Raw genomic sequence first — 9,202 nt, 5'->3', positions numbered from 1 at the left:
ATGCACAAGGCCTTGAGTTTGATGACCAGCAGAACACACACAGAAAGAGAGAGAGAGAGAGAGAGAGAGAGAGAGAGAGAGAGAGAGAGAGAGAGAGATCTCCATTCCAAGGCTTTTTAAAAGGGCAAGCACCTAATATGTCCCATATCATTTTTATCAGCTGGATATATGATGCCCGGGGGGCTGGATGGAGAGAGAATAACAAAGCTACTAGATGGAAAGAGCCTAAATGTGTAATTCACTTGCAAAGAAAATCTGTCTGCCAGTAAGAACACCAACCTCAAACTCTTAATATACAAGCAATAAAATTCTGTTGTATTGTACCATTAAACATTTGGGTAATCTATTATTTATCATAAACTGAAACTAAAACATACTTATGACTTTTCTATCCTCTATTTCGCACTGGGATATGCTGCAAACTCAATTTTTTAAATGGTTAGCTCCATCAGAAGCATACTAAGAGTCAGAGCATACTAGTAAAAAAAAAAAATGGTATGTATAAGAGCTGCTGACTGCAATATCTGTCAAAGCAATAGACTAAATGGAGAGCAATTCATAACTTTTTTTTTTTTTTTTTTTTTTTTTTTGCAGAACCAGGGATTGAACTCAGGCCCTTGCACTTGCCAGGCAAGCGCTTATTGTACTGAGCTATCAAGCTATCTCCCTGGGCCCCAAGATGTAACTTTTGATTAAAGGACCTACATGTTTTCCTGAAACACATCCAATTTAAAAAGAAATTGGAATCAGGGAGAAAAATAGAGTCAACTAGATCTTCCTATCTGTCACACTAGTAAAGGAGAAAAAGTGGTGCTATTAAATTCCATAAAATTTCCCCATCTTGGGGAGATGGCTCAGCAGAATAAGTGCTTCCCTGGCAAGCACAAGGGCCTGAGTTCAATCCCTGGTTCTGAAAAAAAAAAATCCCCATCTAAAGGTATACTTTTAGGTCTTACGTGATTTATATATTCTTTGTTTGATTACTTTAGTTTTTAATCTGTATATAATTATTAACTTTATAAGGTCTTATAAGATAAATAAATGAATCTGATGCTGCAAAAATGGGGTCAAAGGAAAAGAGAAAAAAAGAATTAAAAGTATTAAGTACATGCACCAACTCTTTCCCTATAGTGTATATAATCATTACGTACTGAAAACATATAAATACAAAAATAAAAAAAATTTTCTCCATCTGTCATATATGGTGCCTTGCTTAATTTGAACATAATTAGAAAATAAAAATATTTTTATTCACCAGTGTCAAGTCTTATGCTTCAAATACCTAACAGTCTAGACAGCATTGGCACTGACCAATAGTACAGAATTTGTTTGGTATGAACATCCTAGAACATACAGGCTGAATACCAATTCTAGTAATCATACCATATTCAATGGCCCACATGTTTTATAGTAAAGTGGTGAAGAGGGCAACTGCATGCATTGTTGGGTAGTCATTCAGTTGTAAAAGACTGATAAGACACTGTTGGGCAATTGTGAGGAATTCCCTTGAAATGTCTACCAGTAACAAGATTCACCAGTGTTCTCATTATGCAAATGTTTCTTATCTATTGCCCAACTTTGAGATGACTGTTAGATTTCAGAGATATATATAAATGCGCTATTTACCAGACATTGTTGAGAGTTATTAAGTCATAACAGATATAGAACCTTACTTCAAAGATTTTACAACATAATGATTCATGCCAGCTAACAAATGTCAAATAAAACTAAACATGGAAAAAAAATGTGTTTTATGGTACCCTGGAAATGAGATGGGGAAATTACCTTACTGGTCCTAGAAATGATCTATGCCAAATATTAAAATTGCTGATCTTTGTGGGGAAACGGTCAATACACTTTCCTATTGCTCTCACACCCATTACTTATTCCACAAATACCCTTATTATTAGAAACAGCCTTAGTACTGTAGGCATTAAGATGAAACAAACTTCTTATGGTAATATCAGACAATGCTGAAGAGCCCTGACCTTGTGAAATCAAGAAAATAAAACTACTTTTTAAGCTGTACTTTACATAACAATATGCTCTTGCACTAGTTCCTTACCCTTGATAAAAGCAGGTATCTTTTATTTCCTTATGCTCAAGAAATAGATGGAAAAAAATGAACCAACTGTGGTTTGAGCATGGATTTCCCCCAAAAGGTTCACATGCTGCAAGTTTTATCCCCAGCATACTGGAACTGAAGAGATGGAACCCTTAAAAGGAAGGGCCAGAGGAGACTAATTAGGGACCTCTGTCCCTATCAGTGGTTTAATGCTGCATTGAGGGAGTCAGCAGAGGCTCCTTAGTGGCTGGCTAACATTATTTTGGGGGATACACTTGCAGAACATTATGATTACATTTATTGTGGGGAGTTGGCATGTGTACACATTTCTTAATTCTTTTTTATCCTCTTCCCTCCCCTCCCCCTCCATCTTTTGGACACCCTAATTTGTAGTACATGATGATCACACTCCTCAGAGACTTGATGCCATAATTCCCCCTTTTTAAAACTTTCACTTCCCTCCCATGTCCTTCCATCTCTTGGTTTCCTTCTCTCATGCTAAGATCCATCTCACTGTTTTCTTTCTTTTCTTTTTATTAATTTTATTGAGAAACAAATAGCAATGAGACAGTTTCAAAAGATGTTAGTAGGACAATTACAATAATTAATACCTTGCATATTGTTGTTTTCATAGTAGTTATTCATTCTCACTTTTTCTATTTTTTATTTTGCATGTTATAGTTTAGGTTTCTCATAAGAGAAACTGTGTAATAGTTAAGATTGTGTGTATGATTTACTGTACATAACATGGTCTCAAGGTATATCCATTTTCTTACAAATAACAAAGAAGTTTATCTTCTGTGGCACTCTGTTGCATATAAATACATGTTCTTTATACATTCATCTGTTGATGGACATACAAGTCACTTCCAAGCTTTAGCTGTTAAGAATTTTGCTGCTATAGGGAGGATCACCCACGTGGGGCCCCTCTTCTGTCCTTCTCTTAGACAGAAGCTTTCTTTCCCCCAATTTCTGCTCATGACCTCCATTTGTTCCTAAAATTCATTCTTCAGTTTTAAAGAACAAGAACTCATCCCAGGTACTGTTCAGGTAGGGAGTTTCATTTTTCCTCTATATTATTTGAAGGTCAACCACCCAAGATCAGTTTTTCTTTCTGTGTCATTTGGAGGTTCCTGGGGAGACCACTGGACAGAAGCATGAGTTCGCTTTTCTTATATATTCTGGATTGGGACGTACTTAGGTAACAAATTTTCATGCTTTAAATGTTGATATGTCTTTGCCCATTGCTCATAATTTTTCATACTTTGTCTCAAACAGTTTTATTTCATACAGTTTTGTTAAAATTGCTACAATTGTTTATGCTTTGTCTTTTATATGATTTTGTTAAAATGTTTGTCAAAATATTGGTAAATCTAAGTTAAAACATGGAAATGTTACAAAGTTATATTTCTTAAATGGGACATTTTATGACTGTTTTGTACTTGTATATGTTACATTTGAACTAGTTACTAAATGTTCTGGCATTCCTTGTTTGACTTTAGACAATGGTGCTGGAGAGAGTAACATTAGTAAGCTTTTAGTGGACTTTATGTAAACTTCTATAAAATGGGACTTTTTGAATCTAGCTCAGACTTAGAAAATATACATGCCTGTATATGAAACATGGGACTCCTTTTGTCAACTAAATGACATTAGGTTGGCAACTGTTCTTAAAGACTTGGACAGGTTTTACTGGGACAGACTGGCTCTGATCCTTCCTACGTGTTAGAGAAAATGTCAGGCCTGCCCTGTTTCAGTATCCTTTCTTTGACTTTACTCCTAATTTCCCCACCCCTTTGTACTTTCCTTTTTAGAGGCATGTAAAATTAGGAAAACTCTAGACTGTTCCAACTAAGTAAAGCCCTTAGAAAATGAGTGTTTGTCAACACCAAAGAGAAGGATGTCATTTTAGAAAAAGGACACATACCCTGTCTCTGAGACAGAGGAGACAAAGAGGAACTATGCCTGTCTTGGAGGACACATGTAAAAACCATGTCTCAGCTTAGTGTTCTGGGTAGATCTCTTTTGGGAGACTAAACCTGAGACACAGTGGAGAGAAATGACTTCTGGGTGACACCAGGAAGAGCCATCTCCAAAAACAGCACTTATGGGACCAAAACACAATTAGTGTGAGGGAGGATCTGAACATTGTCTCCTAAGTCTAATTATTTAGGTGCATAAAAGCTAAGTTTTGGACTTCTTTAAAGCCTTTACTATAAAGTGCTTGGTAATCTTTTAACTATCCCTTATAGAACTTGGACAAACAGTGATTACTCTGCCAACTAGTAAATGTTCCTAAAGCAGCTGCCACTCTTGGAAGCAGAGGACAGGTTTCCCCAGCTGTTATTTGGTGAATCCCCATTAAAGCCAGTGGCTGATGGAATGGTGACCAGAGAAACTGCTGGATTCCTTTCTGGAGACTGAGCTCTGATTGTGTGGACCAACAGAAACTAAGAACACCTGAGGGATTATGGCCATACCCAAAGGTTCCTTTATAGAAACTGGCTCCCGATGACTAAAAGATCTCCACTTACCTATTGTACTTTTTTCTCTCTCTGCTAGCAAACTAGGAATTCTATCTGAGCTTTTCAGTAGAACTTAATGAGTCACTCCTTCAGAAATTAGGCTGAATCAGCCTATAATAGTTTTCATCCTACAGCAGCTATCAGGGTAATAATTTATATCTGCACCTTACATGTTTAAGAATAAGAAAAGAGATTTTTGTTAGCCTTAAAGTGTTTTTACCAACATGTAGAATGTGATGCTAGGCAATACTTGTAAGTCTCGCCTATGAACTTCAAGTTTAAATCTTGTCCAGTTAGGGGGCCTGCCCATTAGCTCAGGTGTTTAAGTGCCTGCTGAAACAAAGCAGTCAGGCTCAGGATGCTGTGGTTTGATCCCCTCATCCTCAAGCCAAACCAGACCTTCCCTAAAGGCATCTTGAGTGGCCCTCCAAAAAAAATCCTTTAACTCTTGTCCAGTTGCTAAAAATGTTTACCTAGGTGATTAGATGGAAAACACAAGTGTCTGGAGATTTGGCTGAGTGCGTCGGGCCAAATTCCTCCAGTCAGTCTTTCTCTAGAAGAGACCTTTGTAGCCTGAGAATTGCTCACTTCCAATTGACCTTCTTATGCAGTGGTTATGCTTCCTTCTGTAGACACTCCTATCACCAGACCAATTGTAACTTACACTTACAAATATTCAATAAGAGTAAGTAAAGGGTTTGTGAGATATTTCAGGAGATAGGAATCATGCACCAGCTTAAGGGTGGATAGGCTGGCAGGATCTTGTCTCCCTTCTCTCCAACAGAAGCAACCGTCTGCTCTGAAGAGGGCTACTCAAGGGATGCCTGGGTGGAGGAATCAATCAGAAAGAAGGTGGGGACACTCAAAAAGGTAATTCCTATTGAATTCCAGGTTATCTCACAGTCAAAGTCTTTTACTCATTTAGAGTGCTTCATTAGGCACCAGAGGAGGTTTGATCCTTACATGCTGAAAAAGAGCCTTTTAACCCAAATGGAATGCAGAGGAAAGTATCAATTATGGCACCGTTTTACAATTTGAAAGCTACTGTAAAAAGGAAAATGGTAAAAAAATGTCTTCTGTTCAGATTTTTTTTGTGTTAAGAAAGTTATTGTTACATAGTTTTAAAACATAGATGTGAGCTACAGGAGAATCAGGTAGTTCAGGTGCTTAAGGAATTCGCTATCCTGGAGCCTAATGCTGCTCCTCCCTAACCTTTGGAGCCAAAGGACAAGAGAGCTTTAATCACAGCCTCTCCCACCATTACTGAAAGAAAGGCTTCCCCTACTTGCCTTTCTAAAGGGTGGGCTTCCAGAACAGCTGTGATCCACACCTCTCCAAGGTTACACCCATCCTTAGCTGAATTTAGACAAGCTCCTCAAGGACGATATCCTTTAAAGAAGTAAATAGGCAATTTAGAACTTCAGAGTTCATGTGCCCTTTTTCTCTGTGACCTAAAACAAGATAGTCAGATCTTAGAAAATCTTTAGATGACCTTGACAAGTACATTGATGTCTTTGGACAATTTACTAAGACTTATAAACTATATTGGACAGATGTAATTTTTTTTTAAGTTTTAGGGAAGAGTCTACAGGGTGTTCAGGGTCTCACTACTAGATCAGACTCATAGTGATCCTCCTGTTTACAGCCTCAAAAACGCTGGGATTACAGGCATGCATCACCATGCCTAGTCTTAATAGCCAGCCTAACAGGCCTGGGGATTGAATTCCCAACCCCTGAGCCTGCTGGTAGGTGCTTTAATCTGCTGAGCTATTTGGCCAGCCCTTGTAATGTTAATCTTAAACCAAGCTTTGACTTAAATGAAAGACAGGCAACATTACAAGCTGCTATTGCATTTTGAGACAAATATGATATCGTTAATTTTAAATAGGCAAGAGAGAGCCAGTGGAACTACCTATTCCTACTGGAGCCCAAGCAGTCAAACCCCTACTGGCCTAATAGACTAGAGAGACAAGAGACTAGTAAAGACATTTTTCTTTCAAGTATGTATTCTTGAAAGTCTAAGAAGAACTAAAACCAAAACTTTTAGTTATTTTAAATTTCACCTGTTTATCAGAAAAAAAGATGAACACTCCTCTGATTTCTTAGAATGTTTAATAGAGGCACTGATAAGACAGATTTCCTGAGATGCTAATTCAATGGAGGGGCAAATTACAGATAAATTCATTACTGTGTCAGCTCTAGATATTAGAAAAAGAGCTACAGAAGATAGCTTTTGCTCTAGATAACTTAATACTGCAGTAAAAACTGCTTCTTTAGTGTCCTATAATCAGAACTGGGAGAAAAACCAGGGAGAGAAAGCAAAGAGATCAAAAATAGATGCCTTTGTTGTGGCCTAAACACAGACCCTAATCCTGATTCTCTGGGCTCCAAGAAGAGCTCAGTGACAATGAGGTTCATCTGCTGATGAGATGCACCTGCTGCTGCTGTTAGAAGCCAGGCCATCATAAGAAGGACTGCCTTAACAGGCCCCACAAGCCATGCCCTGACTGTCAAGGCAGCCACTTAGAGTGAGACTGCACTCTGAGGTGGAGGCCCCAGGGCTCAGGCTCAGCTTTCTAGATGGTCCAGTAGGACTGAAGAGTGCTGGGCCTGCCTCCTTCCTCTCTCCAGACTGTTATCTCTACCTGTCATCTCCACAAAGAAGCCCTGTTGAGTCATGACTAAAGGAAAATCTAGCCTATTGCTGGACATTGGCACAGGTCCCTTAGTCTTTCCCCAACCCTGACCTTCCTTCCAGTCATTGTACCTCAATAGAAACAGACTTTAGAAGACATCTTGCTCTAGCTGTATAGCTGCTAACTAACCAAAATTATGCTGACTAGTTTTTACAAATGTAATATATTGGTTGTTCATGTACAAGATTTAAAAGGTATTTCACTAGTTAAAACAGATCCCCAAAGACAGATAAAATCCTGTCAGCATTTAAAAAAAAAAAAAGGTTCTAATGACACTAACTACACAGTGTCCAATAGCTTTGGGCCTATAGCTAGAACCAGGTCTTGTATTTGTGACATAAAACTCAAGAGCCACAATATTAGAATTAAAAATTCCTTGGCAGTATCTCATGCTTACAATGGGGGCCATATCCAAAACACTGAATGGGACATTGGTTTAATCTCACTAAATGCTGTGTATTTCATGAGTGTTATATAAGTTTACCTGGTTGATTTCTGGTGCAACTCAGGTATTTCATGCTGACAGTTAATACAGATGTGACCTTTCAGATTATATTTCTCAAAAGTAACATTGTCTAGTGTTTTATGATATATTTATGTGTTCTAATTGGTAAAAATTATCAGACATTTTTTAAAATGTTATGATTTTGGTCAATATTTATGGGTGTTTTTAAATTAAAAGATAAAAGTGTTTCCCTACTCTCTTACTATAGATAAATTTTGAGCTCAAAAACATACAAGTAAAAAACAACTTGCTGATGTCACTGTTTTCTCACAAGGTGTAACTAGGAAAATATGCCATACTGTACTTAAATTACTTAAAAGCACTGACAGTAAAAATAAGCTATTAATCTGGTTTTCATAAGTCCGCAAACTTTAGAGATAATTATAACTAAAGCTAGAGGGACTTATAGCAGTCAGACTCCATAAATAAAGGGGTCGAAGAGCTAGTGGATTATGATTGCCAGCCTAAAAAAGTTTATACATTTACCTTTTAGCTCAAATGCTCATGCTTTGAATATACATGTTCTAATCTCTCAGAAAATTTGTTCTTATAGCAAAGAAGCTATAAGATACCAAAATCCAGGTATTCATACATATTAAAAATCTACAGCAAATATGCTATATTAAGATTTCTTTTACTAGGATCCACCATATTTTGTCTATAGAGACACATATTAAGACCTTAACTAATTGTCCACCTCATACAGCCCAGGTAAACTGAGTCTTCTTGAGCTTTCCCATCCTATTACAAGAGAATTTGCTCTCCTATTGCTTGAGCATGGCTGCCTGTAGGAGGTCTCAAAACCAAAAAGTTGTATCTTGCTCAATAGGCCCCAGATATCTGACATGAGCTATAGCAGTTAGAAGTGTTTGCAGGAACAAATTTGTCTCAGTTGTTAAAAATTGCTCAGAAAGTATTTCATACTAGAAAGACAGATTGATAAGATCATGGATGTTTTCCTCTCAGCCCAAGGGAACCCATGTTAACTGCCCAAAAAAAAGGAGAAAGTCTATTAAACTAGATGCTCATGCAGATGTGTCAGTAGTTACCCAGCCAGTGGCCCCACTTGCCAACTGGAGAGAACTCAGTGTTTTCCCTGCAATTCATGTACTATGTAATTCATGTACTATGTGACTCATTTCCCCATTTATTTTTTTAACTTATTGTTTTTTAATTAATTTTATTGAGAAACAAATAGCAATGGAACAGTTCAAAACACATTAGTAGGACAGTTACAATAATTAATACATTGCATATTGTTGTCTTCATAGTAGTTATTCATAGCACAAGATGCAGACATGACATCCTTTCCAAACAATATTAATACAAATCTTTCTTTTCATTGAATTAAGAGAAAGTAGCCATATATCTATTCTAACTATTTTGTATATACAGATACAAAACGGTCCAT

The sequence above is a fragment of the Octodon degus genome, unplaced genomic scaffold, assembly GCF_000260255.1.
Source record: "Octodon degus isolate 3935 unplaced genomic scaffold, OctDeg1.0 scaffold00003, whole genome shotgun sequence".
NCBI lineage: Eukaryota > Metazoa > Chordata > Mammalia > Rodentia > Octodontidae > Octodon > Octodon degus.
The sequence above is the reverse complement of the archived record's forward strand: the minus strand, read 5'-3'. Positions refer to the sequence as shown.